This window comes from Oncorhynchus nerka, linkage group LG22, assembly GCF_034236695.1.
Source record: "Oncorhynchus nerka isolate Pitt River linkage group LG22, Oner_Uvic_2.0, whole genome shotgun sequence".
NCBI lineage: Eukaryota > Metazoa > Chordata > Actinopteri > Salmoniformes > Salmonidae > Oncorhynchus > Oncorhynchus nerka.
Window position 1 is genome coordinate 2,700,062 of NC_088417.1, and position 20,903 is coordinate 2,720,964.

Here is a 20,903-nt window from a genome sequence, read left to right on the forward strand (position 1 = left end):
GGATATAATGTACAGATAGCTTATGTGAAGGGCTCGGCGAATGTGGTTGCCGATGCTCTATCACGGGTTTTACTAACTGGGGATGCGTTGGTTTTTGTTATTACAAACAGTATGTTTGCAATTTTTGTGGTGGGCGTGTTATGTTCCCCAGTTTCTGTGTAGTAGTTTGTTTATGTGAGTGTGTTTCAGGAGATGGCTTCCTGAAAATCCCTCAAGCAGCTGATTGGTCGACTCCAGGGCTAATTGGAGAGCTGGCCCCTGCCTCATCGTCAAGTTACAGCTGTATCCCATTAGATTCCTTCTGAAGCTATATAAAGCCAGTGTTGTGTTGTTCAGGAGAGAGATTTTTGCAGGCAGATCATTGCTGGGAGGTCATTGCAGCTAGATTGATTGTGATATAGAGAATTAAATTGCTGAGAGCTGTGTAGTGTTGGTGGTTTCTCAGAAAGCGATTTGGTATGTACTATGTTAGTTGTTGCTGAGGGAGCTGATTGGTTATGTACTATGTTAGTTGTTGCTGAGGGAGCTGATTGGTTATGTACTATGTTAGTTGTTGCTGAGGGAGCTGATTGGTTATGTACTATGTTAGTTGTTGCTGAGGGAGCTGATTGGTTATGTACTATGTTAGTTGTTGCTGAGGGAGCTGATTGGTTATGTTTGGTATGTACTATGTTAGTTGTTGCTGAGGGAGCTGATTGGTTATGTCTGGTATGTACTATGTTAGTTGTTGCTGAGGGAGCTGATTGGTTATGTCTGGTATGTACTATGTTAGTTGTTGCTGAGGGAGCTGATTGGTTATGTACTATGTTAGTTGTTGCTGAGGGAGCTGATTGGTTATGTCTGGTATGTACTATGTTAGTTGTTGCTGAGGGAGCTGATTGGTTATGTACTATGTTAGTTGTTGCTGAGGGAGCTGATTGGTTATGTACTATGTTAGTTGTTGCTGAGGGAGCTGAATGGTTATGTACTATGTTAGTTGTTGCTGAGGGAGCTGATTGGTTATGTACTATGTTAGTTGTTGCTGAGGGAGCTGATTGGTTATGTACTATGTTAGTTGTTGCTGAGGGAGCTGATTGGTTATGTACTATGTTAGTTGTTGCTGAGGGAGCTGATTGGTTATATACTATGTTAGTTGTTGCTGAGGGAGCTGATTGGTTATGTACTATGTTAGTTGTTGCTGAGGGAGCTGATTGGTTATGTACTATGTTAGTTGTTGCTGAGGGAGCTGATTGGTTATGTACTATGTTAGTTGTTGCTGAGGGAGCTGATTGGTTATGTACTATGTTAGTTGTTGCTGAGGGAGCTGATTGGTTATGTACTATGTTAGTTGTTGCTGAGGGAGCTGATTGGTTATGTACTATGTTAGTTGTTGCTGAGGGAGCTGATTGGTTATGTACTATGTTAGTTGTTGCTGAGGGAGCTGATTGGTTATGTACTATGTTAGTTGTTGCTGAGGGAGCTGATTGGTTATGTACTATGTTAGTTGTTGCTGAGGGAGCTGATTGGTTATGTACTATGTTAGTTGTTGCTGAGGGAGCTGATTGGTTATGTCTGGTATGTACTATGTTAGTTGTTGCTGAGGGAGCTGATTGGTTATGTCTGGTATGTACTATGTTAGTTGTTGCTGAGGGAGCTGATTGGTTATGTCTGGTATGTTAGTTGTTGCTGAGGGAGCTGATTGGTTATGTACTATGTTAGTTGTTGCTGAGGGAGCTGATTGGTTATGTCTGGTATGTACTATGTTAGTTGTTGCTGAGGGAGCTGATTGGTTATGTCTGGTATGTACTATGTTAGTTGTTGCTGAGGGAGCTGATTGGTTATGTACTATGTTAGTTGTTGCTGAGGGAGCTGATTGGTTATGTACTATGTTAGTTGTTGCTGAGGGAGCTGATTGGTTATGTCTGGTATGTACTATGTTAGTTGTTGCTGAGGGAGCTGATTGGTTATGTCTGGTATGTACTATGTTAGTTGTTGCTGAGGGAGCTGATTGGTTATGTACTATGTTAGTTGTTGCTGAGGGAGCTGATTGGTTATGTACTATGTTAGTTGTTGCTGAGGGAGCTGATTGGTTATGTCTGGTATGTACTATGTTAGTTGTTGCTGAGGGAGCTGATTGGTTATGTACTATGTTAGTTGTTGCTGAGGGAGCTGATTGGTTATGTCTGGTATGTACTATGTTAGTTGTTGCTGAGGGAGCTGATTGGTTATGTCTGGTATGTGTCAATAGGACGCACTGTTTTGATTATTGATATTGTTTGTTATCCTGTTTCATTTGTTCCCAGGGGGGAAGGCACCTAGGGAGTGTTTAGGCAAGAGGCCCGCGGGCATACATATACCCGTAGTATATTCACTGTCTAGGCACCAAGGGAGTGCTTAGGCAAGAGGCCCGCGGGCATACATATACCCGTAGTATATTCACTGTCTAGGCACCTAGGGAGTGTTTAGGCAAGAGGCCCGCGGGCATACATATACCCGTAGTATATTCACTGTCTAGGCACCTAGGGAGTGTTTAGGCAAGAGGCCCGCGGGCATACATATACCCGTAGTATATTCACTGTCTAGGCACCTAGGGAGTGTTTAGGCAAGAGGCCCGCGGGCATACATATACCCGTAGTATATTCACTGTCTAGGCACCTAGGGAGTGTTTAGGCAAGAGGCCCGAGGGCATACATATACCCGTAGTATATTCACTGTCTAGGCACCTAGGGAGTGTTTAGGCAAGAGGCCCGCGGGCATACATATACCCGTAGTATATTCACTGTCTAGGCACCAAGGGAGTGCTTAGGCAAGAGGCCCGCGGGCATACATATACCCGTAGTATATTCACTGTCTAGGCACCTAGGGAGTGTTTAGGCAAGAGGCCCGCGGGCATACATATACCCGTAGTATATTCACTGTCTAGGCACCTAGGGAGTGTTTAGGCAAGAGGCCCGCGGGCATACATATACCCGTAGTATATTCACTGTCTAGGCACCTAGGGAGTGTTTAGGCAAGAGGCCCGCGGGCATACATATACCCGTAGTATATTCACTGTCTAGGCACCTAGGGAGTGCTTAGGCAAGAGGCCCGCGGGCATACATATACCCGTAGTATATTCACTGTCTAGGCACCTAGGGAGTGCTTAGGCAAGAGGCCCGCGGGCATACATATACCCGTAGTATATTCACTGTCTAGGCACCTAGGGAGTGTTTAGGCAAGAGGCCCGCGGGCATACATATACCTGTAGTATATTCACTGTCTAGGCACCTAGGGAGTGTTTAGGCAAGAGGCCCGCGGGCATACATATACCCGTAGTATATTCACTGTCTAGGCACCTAGGGAGTGTTTAGGCAAGAGGCCCGAGGGCATACATATACCCGTAGTATATTCACTGTCTAGGCACCTAGGGAGTGCTTAGGCAAGAGGCCCGCGGGCATACATATACCCGTAGTATATTCACTGTCTAGGCACCTAGGGAGTGTTTAGGCAAGAGGCCCGCGGGCATACATATACCCGTAGTATATTCACTGTCTAGGCACCTAGGGAGTGCTTAGGCAAGAGGCCCGCGGGCATACATATACCCGTAGTATATTCACTGTCTAGGCACCTAGGGAGTGTTTAGGCAAGAGGCCCGCGGGCATACATATACCCGTAGTATATTCACTGTCTAGGCACCTAGGGAGTGTTTAGGCAAGAGGCCCGAGGGCATACATATACCCGTAGTATATTCACTGTCTAGGCACCTAGGGAGTGTTTAGGCAAGAGGCCCGCGGGCATACATATACCCGTAGTATATTCACTGTCTAGGCACCTAGGGAGTGCTTAGGCAAGAGGCCCGCGGGCATACATATACCCGTAGTATATTCACTGTCTAGGCACCTAGGGAGTGCTTAGGCAAGAGGCCCGCAGGCATACATATACCCGTAGTATATTCACTGTCTAGGCACCTAGGGAGTGTTTAGGCAAGAGGCCCGCGGGCATACATATACCTGTAGTATATTCACTGTCTAGGCACCTAGGGAGTGTTTAGGCAAGAGGCCCGCGGGCATACATATACCCGTAGTATATTCACTGTCTAGGCACCTAGGGAGTGCTTAGGCAAGAGGCCCGCGGGCATACATATACCCGTAGTATATTCACTGTCTAGGCACCTAGGGAGTGCTTAGGCAAGAGGCCCGAGGGCATACATATACCCGTAGTATATTCACTGTCTAGGCACCTAGGGAGTGCTTAGGCAAGAGGCCCGAGGGCATACATATACCCGTAGTATATTCACTGTCTAGGCACCTAGGGAGTGTTTAGGCAAGAGGCCCGCGGGCATACATATACCCGTAGTATATTCACTGTCTAGGCACCTAGGGAGTGCTTAGGCAAGAGGCCCGCGGGCATACATATACCCGTAGTATATTCACTGTCTAGGCACCTAGGGAGTGTTTAGGCAAGAGGCCCGCGGGCATACATATACCCGTAGTATATTCACTGTCTAGGCACCTAGGGAGTGTTTAGGCAAGAGGCCCGAGGGCATACATATACCCGTAGTATATTCACTGTCTAGGCACCTAGGGAGTGTTTAGGCAAGAGGCCCGCGGGCATACATATACCCGTAGTATATTCACTGTCTAGGCACCTAGGGAGTGCTTAGGCAAGAGGCCCGCGGGCATACATATACCCGTAGTATATTCACTGTCTAGGCACCTAGGGAGTGCTTAGGCAAGAGGCCCGCGGGCATACATATACCCGTAGTATATTCACTGTCTAGGCACCTAGGGAGTGTTTAGGCAAGAGGCCCCGCGGGCATACATATACCTGTAGTATATTCACTGTCTAGGCACCTAGGGAGTGTTTAGGCAAGAGGCCCGCGGGCATACATATACCCGTAGTATATTCACTGTCTAGGCACCTAGGGAGTGTTTAGGCAAGAGGCCCGCGGGCATACATATACCCGTAGTATATTCACTGTCTAGGCACCTAGGGAGTGCTTAGGCAAGAGGCCCGCGGGCATACATATACCCGTAGTATATTCACTGTCTAGGCACCTAGGGAGTGCTTAGGCAAGAGGCCCGAGGGCATACATATACCCGTAGTATATTCACTGTCTAGGCACCTAGGGAGTGCTTAGGCAAGAGGCCCGAGGGCATACATATACCCGTAGTATATTCACTGTCTAGGCACCTAGGGAGTGTTTAGGCAAGAGGCCCGCGGGCATACATATACCCGTAGTATATTCACTGTCTAGGCACCTAGGAGTGCTTAGGCAAGAGGCCCGCGGGCATACATATACCCGTAGTATATTCACTGTCTAGGCACCTAGGGAGTGCTTAGGCAAGAGGCCCGAGGGCATACATATACCCGTAGTATATTCACTGTCTAGGCACCTAGGGAGTGCTTAGGCAAGAGGCCCGCGGGCATACATATACCCGTAGTATATTCACTGTCTAGGCACCTAGGGAGTGCTTAGGCAAGAGGCCCGCGGGCATACATATACCCGTAGTATATTCACTGTCTAGGCACCTAGGGAGTGTTTAGGCAAGAGGCCCGCGGGCATACATATACCTGTAGTATATTCACTGTCTAGGCACCTAGGGAGTGTTTAGGCAAGAGGCCCGCGGGCATACATATACCCGTAGTATATTCACTGTCTAGGCACCTAGGAGTGTTTAGGCAAGAGGCCCGCGGGCATACATATACCTGTAGTATATTCACTGTCTAGGCACCTAGGGAGTGTTTAGGCAAGAGGCCCGCGGGCATACATATACCTGTAGTATATTCACTGTCTAGGCACCTAGGGAGTGTTTAGGCAAGAGGCCCGAGGGCATACATATACCCGTAGTATATTCACTGTCTAGGCACCTAGGGAGTGCTTAGGCAAGAGGCCCGCGGGCATACATATACCCGTAGTATATTCACTGTCTAGGCACCTAGGGAGTGCTTAGGCAAGAGGCCCGCGGGCATACATATACCCGTAGTATATTCACTGTCTAGGCACCTAGGGAGTGCTTAGGCAAGAGGCCCGCGGGCATACATATACCCGTAGTATATTCACTGTCTAGGCACCTAGGGAGTGCTTAGGCAAGAGGCCCGCGGGCATACATATACCCGTAGTATATTCACTGTCTAGGCACCTAGGGAGTGTTTAGGCAAGAGGCCCGCGGGCATACATATACCCCTAGTATATTCACTGTCTAGGCACCTAGGGAGTGCTTAGGCAAGAGGCCCGCGGGCATACATATACCCGTAGTATATTCACTGTCTAGGCACCTAGGGAGTGCTTAGGCAAGAGGCCCGAGGGCATACATATACCCGTAGTATATTCACTGTCTAGGCACCTAGGGAGTGCTTAGGCAAGAGGCCCGCGGGCATACATATACCCGTAGTATATTCACTGTCTAGGCACCTAGGGAGTGTTTGGGCAAGAGGCCCGCGGGCATACATATACCCGTAGTATATTCACTGTCTAGGCACCTAGGGAGTGTTTAGGCAAGAGGCCCGCGGGCATACATATACCCGTAGTATATTCACTGTCTAGGCACCTAGGGAGTGTTTAGGCAAGAGGCCGCGGGCATACATATACCCGTAGTATATTCACTGTCTAGGCACCTAGGGAGTGTTTAGGGCAAGAGGCCCAAGGGCATACATATACCTGTAGTATATTCACTGTCTAGGCACCTAGGGAGTGTTTAGGCAAGAGGCCCGAGGGCATACATATACCCGTAGTATATTCACTGTCTAGGCACCTAGGGAGTGCTTAGGCAAGAGGCCCGCGGGCATACATATACCCGTAGTATATTCACTGTCTAGGCACCTAGGAGTGCTTAGGCAAGAGGCCCGCGGGCATACATATACCCGTAGTATATTCACTGTCTAGGCACCTAGGGAGTGCTTAGGCAAGAGGCCCGCGGGCATACATATACCCGTAGTATATTCACTGTCTAGGCACCTAGGGAGTGCTTAGGCAAGAGGCCCGCGGGCATACATATACCCGTAGTATATTCACTGTCTAGGCACCTAGGGAGTGCTTAGGCAAGAGGCCCGCGGGCATACATATACCCGTAGTATATTCACTGTCTAGGCACCTAGGGAGTGTTTAGGCAAGAGGCCCGCGGGCATACATATACCCGTAGTATATTCACTGTCTAGGCACCTAGGGAGTGCTTAGGCAAGAGGCCCGCGGGCATACATATACCCGTAGTATATTCACTGTCTAGGCACCTAGGAGTGCTTAGGCAAGAGGCCCGAGGGCATACATATACCCGTAGTATATTCACTGTCTAGGCACCTAGGGAGTGCTTAGGCAAGAGGCCCGCGGGCATACATATACCCGTAGTATATTCACTGTCTAGGCACCTAGGGAGTGTTTGGGCAAGAGGCCCGCGGGCATACATATACCCGTAGTATATTCACTGTCTAGGCACCTAGGGAGTGTTTAGGCAAGAGGCCCGCGGGCATACATATACCCGTAGTATATTCACTGTCTAGGCACCTAGGGAGTGTTTAGGCAAGAGGCCCGCGGGCATACATATACCCGTAGTATATTCACTGTCTAGGCACCTAGGGAGTGTTTAGGCAAGAGGCCCGCGGGCATACATATACCTGTAGTATATTCACTGTCTAGGCACCTAGGGAGTGTTTAGGCAAGAGGCCCGAGGGCATACATATACCCGTAGTATATTCACTGTCTAGGCACCTAGGGAGTGCTTAGGCAAGAGGCCCGCGGGCATACATATACCCGTAGTATATTCACTGTCTAGGCACCTAGGGAGTGCTTAGGCAAGAGGCCCGCGGGCATACATATACCCGTAGTATATTCACTGTCTAGGCACCTAGGGAGTGCTTAGGCAAGAGGCCCGCGGGCATACATATACCCGTAGTATATTCACTGTCTAGGCACCTAGGAGTGCTTAGGCAAGAGGCCCGCGGGCATACATATACCCGTAGTATATTCACTGTCTAGGCACCTAGGGAGTGTTTAGGCAAGAGGCCCGCGGGCATACATATACCCGTAGTATATTCACTGTCTAGGCACCTAGGGAGTGTTTAGGCAAGAGGCCCGAGGGCATACATATACCCGTAGTATATTCACTGTCTAGGCACCTAGGGAGTGTTTAGGCAAGAGGCCCGCGGGCATACATATACCCGTAGTATATTCACTGTCTAGGCACCTAGGGAGTGCTTAGGGCAAGAGGCCCGCGGGCATACATATACCCGTAGTATATTCACTGTCTAGGCACCTAGGAGTGTTTAGGCAAGAGGCCCGCGGGCATACATATACCTGTAGTATATTCACTGTCTAGGCACCTAGGGAGTGTTTAGGCAAGAGGCCCGCGGGCATACATATACCCGTAGTATATTCACTGTCTAGGCACCTAGGGAGTGTTTAGGCAAGAGGCCCGAGGGCATACATATACCCGTAGTATATTCATAGGCACCTAGGGAGTGCTTAGGCAAGAGGCCCGCGGGCATACATATACCCGTAGTATATTCACTGTCTAGGCACCTAGGGAGTGTTTAGGCAAGAGGCCCGCGGGCATACATATACCCGTAGTATATTCACTGTCTAGGCACCTAGGGAGTGCTTAGGCAAGAGGCCCGCGGGCATACATATACCCGTAGTATATTCACTGTCTAGGCACCTAGGGAGTGTTTAGGCAAGAGGCCCGCGGGCATACATATACCCGTAGTATATTCACTGTCTAGGCACCTAGGGAGTGCTTAGGCAAGAGGCCCGCGGGCATACATATACCCGTAGTATATTCACTGTCTAGGCACCTAGGGAGTGCTTAGGCAAGAGGCCCGCGGGCATACATATACCCGTAGTATATTCACTGTCTAGGCACCTAGGGAGTGTTTAGGCAAGAGGCCCGAGGGCATACATATACCCGTAGTATATTCACTGTCTAGGCACCTAGGGAGTGCTTATGCAAGAGGCCCGCGGGCATACATATACCCGTAGTATATTCACTGTCTAGGCACCTAGGGAGTGCTTAGGCAAGAGGCCCGCGGGCATACATATACCCGTAGTATATTCACTGTCTAGGCACCTAGGGAGTGCTTAGGCAAGAGGCCCGCGGGCATACATATACCCGTAGTATATTCACTGTCTAGGCACCTAGGGAGTGCTTAGGCAAGAGGCCCGCGGGCATACATATACCCGTAGTATATTCACTGTCTAGGCACCTAGGGAGTGTTTAGGCAAGAGGCCCGCGGGCATACATATACCCGTAGTATATTCACTGTCTAGGCACCTAGGAGTGTTTAGGCAAGAGGCCCGAGGGCATACATATACCCGTAGTATATTCACTGTCTAGGCACCTAGGGAGTGTTTAGGCAAGAGGCCCGCGGGCATACATATACCCGTAGTATATTCACTGTCTAGGCACCTAGGGAGTGCTTAGGCAAGAGGCCCGCGGGCATACATATACCCGTAGTATATTCACTGTCTAGGCACCTAGGAGTGCTTAGGCAAGAGGCCCGCGGGCATACATATACCCGTAGTATATTCACTGTCTAGGCACCTAGGGAGTGTTTAGGCAAGAGGCCCGCGGGCATACATATACCTGTAGTATATTCACTGTCTAGGCACCTAGGGAGTGTTTAGGCATGAGGCCCGCGGGCATACATATACCCGTAGTATATTCACTGTCTAGGCACCTAGGGAGTGTTTAGGCAAGAGGCCCGAGGGCATACATATACCCGTAGTATATTCACTGTCTAGGCACCTAGGGAGTGCTTAGGCAAGAGGCCCGCGGGCATACATATACCCGTAGTATATTCACTGTCTAGGCACCTAGGGAGTGTTTAGGCAAGAGGCCCGCGGGCATACATATACCCGTAGTATATTCACTGTCTAGGCACCTAGGGAGTGCTTAGGCAAGAGGCCCGCGGGCATACATATACCCGTAGTATATTCACTGTCTAGGCACCTAGGGAGTGTTTAGGCAAGAGGCCCGCGGGCATACATATACCCGTAGTATATTCACTGTCTAGGCACCTAGGGAGTGTTTAGGCAAGAGGCCCGAGGGCATACATATACCCGTAGTATATTCACTGTCTAGGCACCTAGGGAGTGTTTAGGCAAGAGGCCCGCGGGCATACATATACCCGTAGTATATTCACTGTCTAGGCACCTAGGGAGTGCTTAGGCAAGAGGCCCGAAGGGCATACATATACCCGTAGTATATTCACTGTCTAGGCACCTAGGGAGTGCTTAGGCAAGAGGCCCGCGGGCATACATATACCCGTAGTATATTCACTGTCTAGGCACCTAGGGAGTGTTTAGGCAAGAGGCCCTGGGCATACATATACCCGTAGTATATTCACTGTCTAGGCACCTAGGGGAGTTTAGGCAAGAGGCCCGCGGGCATACATATACCCGTAGTATATTCACTGTCTAGGCACCTAGGGAGTGCTTAGGCAAGAGGCCCGCGGGCATACATATACCCGTAGTATATTCACTGTCTAGGCACCTAGGGAGTGCTTAGGCAAGAGGCCCGCGGGCATACATATACCCGTAGTATATTCACTGTCTAGGCACCTAGGGAGTGCTTAGGCAAGAGGCCCGAGGGCATACATATACCCGTAGTATATTCACTGTCTAGGCACCTAGGGAGTGCTTAGGCAAGAGGCCCGCGGGCATACATATACCCGTAGTATATTCACTGTCTAGGCACCTAGGGAGTGTTTAGGCAAGAGGCCCGCGGGCATACATATACCCGTAGTATATTCACTGTCTAGGCACCTAGGGAGTGTTTAGGCAAGAGGTCCGCGGGCATACATATACCTGTAGTATATTCACTGTCAAGGCACCTAGGGAGTGTTTAGGCAAGAGGCCCGCGGGCATACATATACCCGTAGTATATTCACTGTCTAGGCACCTAGGGAGTGTTTAGGCAAGAGGCCCGCGGGCATACATATACCTGTAGTATATTCACTGTCTAGGCACCTAGGGAGTGTTTAGGCAAGAGGCCCGCGGGCATACATATACCCGTAGTATATTCACTGTCTAGGCACCTAGGAGTGCTTAGGCAAGAGGCCCGCGGGCATACATATACCTGTAGTATATTCACTGTCTAGGCACCTAGGAGTGTTTAGGCAAGAGGCCCGCGGGCATACATATACCCGTAGTATATTCACTGTCTAGGCACCTAGGGAGTGTTTAGGCAAGAGGCCCGCGGGCATACATATACCCGTAGTATATTCACTGTCTAGGCACCTTGGGAGTGTTTAGGCAAGAGGCCCGAGGGCATACATATACCCGTAGTATATTCACTGTCTAGGCACCTAGGGAGTGATTAGGCAAGAGGCCCGCGGGCATACATATACCCGTAGTATATTCACTGTCTAGGCACCTAGGAGTGCTTAGGCAAGAGGCCCGAGGGCATACATATACCCGTAGTATATTCACTGTCTAGGCACCTAGGGAGTGCTTAGGCAAGAGGCCCGCGGGCATACATATACCCGTAGTATATTCACTGTCTAGGCACCTAGGGAGTGTTTAGGCAAGAGGCCCGCGGGCATACATATACCCGTAGTATATTCACTGTCTAGGCACCTAGGAGTGTTTAGGCAAGAGGCACGCGGGCATACATATACCCGTAGTATATTCACTGTCTAGACACCTAGGAGTGCTTAGGCAAGAGGCCCCGGGCATACATATACCCGTAGTATATTCACTGTCTAGGCACCTAGGGAGTGCTTAGGCAAGAGGCCCGCGGGCATACATATACCCGTAGTATATTCACTGTCTAGGCACCTAGGGAGTGCTTAGGCAAGAGGCCCGCGGGCATACATATACCCGTAGTATATTCACTGTCTAGGCACCTAGGGAGTGTTTAGGCAAGAGGCCCGCGGGCATACATATACCCGTAGTATATTCACTGTCTAGACACCTAGGGAGTGCTTAGGCAAGAGGCCCGCGGGCATACATATACCCGTAGTATATTCACTGTCTAGGCACCTAGGGAGTGCTTAGGCAAGAGGCCCGCGGGCATACATATACCTGTAGTATATTCACTGTCTAGGCACCTAGGGAGTGTTTAGGCAAGAGGCCCGCGGGCATACATATACCCGTAGTATATTCACTGTCTAGGCACCTAGGGAGTGTTTAGGCAAGAGGCCCGAGGGCATACATATACCCGTAGTATATTCACTGTCTAGGCACCTAGGGAGTGTTTAGGCAAGAGGCCCGCGGGCATACATATACCCGTAGTATATTCACTGTCTAGGCACCTAGGGAGTGTTTAGGCAAGAGGCACGCGGGCATACATATACCCGTAGTATATTCACTGTCTAGGCACCTAGGGAGTGCTTAGGCAAGAGGCCCGAGGGCATACATATACCCGTAGTATATTCACTGTCTAGGCACCTAGGGAGTGTTTAGGCAAGAGGCCCGCGGGCATACATATACCCGTAGTATATTCACTGTCTAGGCACCTAGGGAGTGCTTAGGCAAGAGGCCCGCGGGCATACATATACCCGTAGTATATTCACTGTCTAGGCACCTAGGGAGTGCTTAGGCAAGAGGCCCGCGGGCATACATATACCCGTAGTATATTCACTGTCTAGACACCTAGGGAGTGTTTAGGCAAGAGGCCCGCGGGCATACATATACCCGTAGTATATTCACTGTCTAGACACCTAGGGAGTGCTTAGGCAAGAGGCCCGCGGGCATACATAAACCCGTAGTATATTCACTGTCTAGACACCTAGGGAGTGCTTAGGCAAGAGGCCAGCGGGCATACATATACCCGTAGTATATTCACTGTCTAGGCACCTAGGGAGTGTTTAGGCAAGAGGCCCGAGGGCATACATATACCCGTAGTATATTCACTGTCTAGGCACCTAGGGAGTGTTTAGGCAAGAGGCCCGAGGGCATACATATACCCGTAGTATATTCACTGTCTAGACACCTAGGGAGTGATTAGGCAAGAGGCCCGCGGGCATACATATACCCGTAGTATATTCACTGTCTAGGCACCTAGGGAGTGATTAGGCAAGAGGCCCGCGGGCATACATATACCCGTAGTATATTCACTGTCTAGGCACCTAGGGAGTGCTTAGGCAAGAGGCCCGCGGGCATACATATACCCGTAGTATATTCACTGTCTAGGCACCTAGGGAGTGCTTAGGCAAGAGGCCCGCGGGCATACATATACCCGTAGTATATTCACTGTCTAGGCACCTAGGGAGTGCTTAGGCAAGAGGCCCGCGGGCATACATATACCCGTAGTATATTCACTGTCTAGGCACCTAGGGAGTGTTTAGGCAAGAGGCCCGAGGGCATACATATACCCGTAGTATATTCACTGTCTAGGCACCTAGGGAGTGCTTAGGCAAGAGGCCCGCGGGCATACATATACCCGTAGTATATTCACTGTCTAGGCACCTAGGGAGTGATTAGGCAAGAGGCCCATGGGCATACATATACCCGTAGTATATTCACTGTCTAGGCACCTAGGGAGTGCTTAGGCAAGAGGCCCGCGGGCATACATATACCCGTAGTATATTCACTGTCTAGGCACCTAGGGAGTGCTTAGGCAAGAGGCCCGCGGGCATACATATACCCGTAGTATATTCACTGTCTAGGCACCTAGGGAGTGTTTAGGCAAGACGCGGGCATACATATACCCGTAGTATATTCACTGTCTAGGCACCTAGGGAGTGTTTAGGCAAGAGGCCCGTGGGCTTACATATACCCGTAGTATATTCACTGTCTAGGCACCTAGGGAGTGATTAGGCAAGAGGCCCGCGGGCATACATATACCCGTAGTATATTCACTGTCTAGGCACCTAGGGAGTGATTAGGCAAGAGGCCCGCGGGCATACATATACCCGTAGTATATTCACTGTCTAGGCACCTAGGGAGTGTTTAGGCAAGAGGCCCGAGGGCATACATATACCCGTAGTATATTCACTGTCTAGGCACCTAGGGAGTGATTAGGCAAGAGGCCCGCGGGCATACATATACCCGTAGTATATTCACTGTCTAGGCACCTAGGGAGTGTTTAGGCAAGAGGCCCGAGGGCATACATATACCCGTAGTATATTCACTGTCTAGACACCTAGGGAGTGCTTAGGCAAGAGGCCCGCGGGCATACATATACCCGTAGTATATTCACTGTCTAGGCACCTAGGGAGTGTTTAGGCAAGAGGCCCGAGGGCATACATATACCCGTAGTATATTCACTGTCTAGGCACCTAGGGAGTGTTTAGGCAAGAGGCCCGAGGGCATACATATACCCGTAGTATATTCACTGTCTAGACACCTAGGGAGTGATTAGGCAAGAGGCCCGCGGGCATACATATACCCGTAGTATATTCACTGTCTAGGCACCTAGGGAGTGATTAGGCAAGAGGCCCGCGGGCATACATATACCCGTAGTATATTCACTGTCTAGGCACCTAGGGAGTGCTTAGGCAAGAGGCCCGCGGGCATACATATACCCGTAGTATATTCACTGTCTAGGCACCTAGGGAGTGCTTAGGCAAGAGGCCCGCGGGCATACATATACCCGTAGTATATTCACTGTCTAGGCACCTAGGGAGTGCTTAGGCAAGAGGCCCGCGGGCATACATATACCCGTAGTATATTCACTGTCTAGGCACCTAGGGAGTGTTTAGGCAAGAGGCCCGAGGGCATACATATACCCGTAGTATATTCACTGTCTAGGCACCTAGTGAGTGCTTAGGCAAGAGGCCCGCGGGCATACATATACCCGTAGTATATTCACTGTCTAGGCACCTAGGGAGTGATTAGGCAAGAGGCCCGCGGGCATACATATACCCGTAGTATATTCACTGTCTAGGCACCTAGGGAGTGCTTAGGCAAGAGGCCCGCGGGCATACATATACCCGTAGTATATTCACTGTCTAGGCACCTAGGGAGTGCTTAGGCAAGAGGCCCGCGGGCATACATATACCCGTAGTATATTCACTGTCTAGGCACCTAGGGAGTGTTTAGGCAAGAGGCCCGCGGGCATACATATACCCGTAGTATATTCACTGTCTAGGCACCTAGGGAGTGTTTAGGCAAGAGGCCCGTGGGCTTACATATACCCGTAGTATATTCACTGTCTAGGCACCTAGGGAGTGATTAGGCAAGAGGCCCGCGGGCATACATATACCCGTAGTATATTCACTGTCTAGGCACCTAGGGAGTGATTAGGCAAGAGGCCCGCGGGCATACATATACCCCAGTATATTCACTGTCTAGGCACCTAGGGAGTGTTTAGGCAAGAGGCCCGAGGGCATACATATACCCGTAGTATATTCACTGTCTAGGCACCTAGGGAGTGATTAGGCAAGAGGCCCGCGGGCATACATATACCCGTAGTATATTCACTGTCTAGGCACCTAGGGAGTGTTTAGGCAAGAGGCCCGAGGGCATACATATACCCGTAGTATATTCACTGTCTAGGCACCTAGGGAGTGTTTAGGCAAGAGGCCCGCGGGCATACATATACCCGTAGTATATTCACTGTCTAGGCACCTAGGGAGTGTTTAGGCAAGAGGCCCGCGGGCATACATATACCCGTAGTATATTCACTGTCTAGGCACCTAGGGAGTGCTTAGGCAAGAGGCCCGCGGGCATACATATACCCGTAGTATATTCACTGTCTAGGCACCTAGGGAGTGCTTAGGCAAGAGGCCCGCGGGCATACATATACCCGTAGTATATTCACTGTCTAGGCACCTAGGGAGTGCTTAGGCAAGAGGCCCGCGGGCATACATATACCCGTAGTATATTCACTGTCTAGACACACTAGGTAAGACCTGGGCGGACCAACCCCTGTATTTTGGTTAGGGCACCAGGTGGTGCTAAATTAGGTAAGTAGTGGGTAGGCAGGTAAGTTAGGAGAAGTTAGGTAAGTAGTGGTTAGGCAGGTAAGTTAGGAGAGGTTAGGTAAGTAGTGGTTAGGCAGGTAAGTTAGGAGAGGGTAGATAAGTAGTGGTTAAGCAGGTAAATTAGGAGAGGGTAGGTAAGTAGTGGTTAGGCAGGTAAGTTAGGAGAGGGTAGGTTAGGTAAGTAGTGGTTAGGCAGGTAAGTTAGGAGAGGGTAGGTTAGGTAAGTAGTGGTTAGGCAGGTAAGTTAGGAGAGGTTAGGTAAGTAGTGGTTAGGCAGGAGAGGTTAGGTAAGTAGTGGTTAGGCAGGTAAGTTAGGAGAGGGGGCTTGATATTTACTTTCTTTGCTTTGCTTCCATCCAGACCCTTTTCCCCACATTACCGTGTGAAGGAATACATTCCTAGTAAACTGTAAATTCTGTCTTTTGTCATCCTTACTCACATCTACATTACATACCTATTTCGCTTCAGGGGGAGTTGAGTTGTAGCAGGGTGTTGCGTTCCCTTTTCACAGAGGCGTGCGTAACACCCAGTAATATACAGAACAACAGGATATAACCCAGTAAAATACAGGATATAACCCAGTAATATACAGAACAACAGGATATAACCCAGTAATATACAGGATATAACCCAGTAATATACAGAACAACAGGATATAACCCAGTAATATACAGAACAACAGGATATAACCCAATAATATACAGGATATAACCCAGTAATATACAGGATATAACCCAGTAATATACAGAACAACAGGATATAACCCAGTAATATACAGGATATAACCCAGTAATATACAGGATATAACCCAGTAATATACAGAACAACAGGATATAACCCAGTAATATACAGAACAACAGGATATAACCCAGTAATATACAGGATATAACCCAGTAATATACAGAACCACAGGATATAACCCAGTAAGATATAGAACAGGATATAACCCAGTAATATACAGAACAACAGGATATAACCCAGTAATATACAGAACAGGATATAACCCAGTAATATACAGAACAACAGGATATAACCCAGTAATATACAGAACAGGATATAACCCAGTAATATACAGGATATAACCCAGTAATATACAGAACAACAGGATATAACCCAGTAATATACAGAACAACAGGATATAACCCAGTAATATACAGAACAGGCTATAACCCAGTAATATACCGAACAACAGGATATAACCCAGTAATATACAGAACAACAGGATATAACCCAGTAATATACAGGATATAACCCAGTAATATACAGAACAACAGGATATAACCCAGTAATATAAAGAACAACAGGATATAACCCAGTAATATACAGGATATAACCCAGTAATATACAGGATATAACCCAGTAAGATACAGAACAACAGGATATAACCCAGTAATATACAGAACAACAGGATATAACCCAGTAATATACAGGATATAACCCAGTAATATACAGGATATAACCCAGTAATATACAGAACAACAGGATATAACCCAGTAATATACAGAACAACAGGATATAACCCAGTAATATACAGAACAACAGGACATAACCCAGTAATATATACAGGATATAACCCAGTAATATACAGGATATAACCCAGTAAGATACAGAACAACAGGATATAACCCAGTAATATACAGAACAACAGGATTTAACCCAGTAATATACAGGATATAACCCAGTAATATACAGGATATAACCAGGTAATATACAGAACAACAGGATATAACCCAGTAATATACAGGATATAACCCAGTAATATACAGGATATAACCCAGTAATATACAGAACAACAGGATATAACCCAGTAATATACAGAACAACAGGATATAACCCAGTAATATACAGAACAACAGGACATAACCCAGTAATATATACAGGATATAACCCAGTAATATACAGGATATAACCCAGTAAGACACAGAACAACAGGATATAACCCAGTAATATACAGGATATAACCCAGTAATATACAGGATATAACCCAGTAATATACAGGATATGACCCAGTAAGATACAGAACAACAGGATATAACCCAGTAATATACAGAACAACAGGATTTAACCCAGTAATATACAGGATATAACCCAGTAATATACAGAACAACAGGATATAACCCAGTAATATACAGAAGAACAGGATATAACCCAGTAATATACAGAACAACAGGACATAACCCAGTAATATATACAGGATATAACCCAGTAATATACAGGATATAACCCAGTAAGACACAGAACAACAGGATATAACCCAGTAATATACAGGATATAACCCAGTAATATACAGAATAACAGGATATAACCCAGTAATATACATAACAACAGGATATAACCCAGTAAAATACAGAACAACAGGATATAACCCAGTAATATACAGAATAACAGGATATAACCCAGTAATATACAGAACAACAGAATATAACCCAGTAATATACAGAACAACAGGATATAACCCAGTAATATACAGGATATAACCCAGTAATATACAGAATAACAGGATATAACCCAGTAATATACAGAACAACAGGATATAACCCAGTAAAATACAGAACAACAGGATATAACCCAGTAATATACAGAATAACAGGATATAACCCAGTAATATACAGAACAACAGGATATAACCCAGTAATATACAGAACAACAGGATATAACCCAGTAATATACAGGATATAACCCAGTAATATACAGGATATAACCCAGTAATATACAGGATATAACCCAGTAAGATACAGAACAACAGGATATAACCCAGTAATATACAGAACAACAGGATATAACCCAGTAATATACAGGATATAACCCAGTAATATACAGGATATAACCCAGTAATATACAGAACAACAGGATATAACCCAGTAATATACAGAACAACAGGATATAACCCAGTAATATACAGGATATATCCCAGTAATATACAGGATATAACCCAGTAATATACAGGATATAACCCAGTAAGATACAGAACAACAGGATATAACCCAGTAATATACAGAACAACAGGATATAACCCAGTAATATACAGGATATAACCCAGTAATATACAGGATATAACCCAGTAATATACAGAATAACAGGATATAACCCAGTAATATACAGAACAACAGGATATAACCCAGTAATATACAGAACAACAGGACATAACCCAGTAATATATACAGGATATAACCCAGTAATATACAGGATATAACCCAGTAAGATACAGAACAACAGGATATAACCCAGTAATATACAGAACAACAGGATATAACCCAGTAATATACAGGATATAACCCAGTAATATGCAGGATATAACCCAGTAATATACAGGATATAACCCAGTAATATACAGAACAACAGGATATAACCCAGTAAAATACAGAACAACAGGATATAACCCAGTAATATACAGGATATAACCCAGTAATATGCAGGATATAACCCAGTAAAATACAGGATATAACCCAGTAATATACAGGATATAACCCAGTAATATACAGGATATAACCCAGTAATATACAGGATATAACCCAGTAATATACAGGATATAACCCAGTAATATACAGGATATAACCCAGTAATATACAGGATATAACCCAGTAATATACAGGATATAACCCAGTAATATACAGGATATAACCCAGTAATATACAGGATATAACCCAGTAATATACAGGATATAACCAAGTAATATACAGGATATAACCCAGTAAGATACAGAACAACAGGATATAACCCAGTAATATACAGAACAACAGGATATAACCCAGTAATATACAGGATATAACCCAGTAATATACAGAACAACAGGATATAACCCAGTAATATACAGAACAACAGGATATAACCCAGTAATATACAGGATATAACCCAGTAATATACAGGATATAACCCAGTAATATACAGGATATAACCCAGTAATATACAGGATATAACCCAGTAATATACAGGATATAACCCAGTAATATACAGGATATAACCCAGTAATATACAGGATATAACCCAGTAAGATACAGAACAACAGGATATAACCAGGTAATATACAGAACAACAGGATATAACCCAGTAATATACAGGATATAACCCAGTAATATACAGAACAACAGGATATAACCCAGTAATATACAGAACAACAGGATATAACCCAGTAATATACAGGATATAACCCAGTAATATACAGGATATAACCAGGTAATATACAGAACAACAGGATATAACCCAGTAATATACAGAACAACAGGATATAACCCAGTAATATACAGAACAACAGGATATAACCCAGTAATATACAGGATATAACCCAGTAATATACAGGATATAACCCAGTAATATACAGAACAACAGGATATAACCCAGTAATATACAGAACAACAGGATATAACCCAGTAATATACAGAACAACAGGACATAACCCAGTAATATATACAGGATATAACCCAGTAATATACAGGATATAACCCAGTAAGACACAGAACAACAGGATATAACCCAGTAATATACAGGATATAACCCAGTAATATACAGGATATAACCCAGTAAGATACAGAACAACAGGATATAACCCAGTAATATACAGAACAACAGGATATAACCCAGTAATATACAGAACAACAGGATATAACCCAGTAATATACAGAACAACAGGATAAAACCCAGTAATATACAGGATATAACCCAGTAATATACAGGACAACAGGATATAACCCAGTAAAATACGGGATATAACCCAGTAATATACAGAACAACAGGATATAACCGAGTAATATACAGGATATAACCCAGTAATATACAGAACAACAGGATATAACCCAGTAATATACAGGATATAACCCAGTAATATACAGAAGAACAGGATATAACCCAGTAATATACAGAACAACAGGATATAACCCAGTAATATACAGGATATAACCCAGTAATATACAGAAGAACAGGATATAACCCAGTAATATACAGAACAACAGGATATAACCCAGTAATATACAGGATATAACCCAGTAATATACAGGAGGATATAACCCAGTAATATACAGAACAACAGGATATAACCCAGTAATATACAGAACAACAGGATATAACCCAGTAATATACAGGATATAACC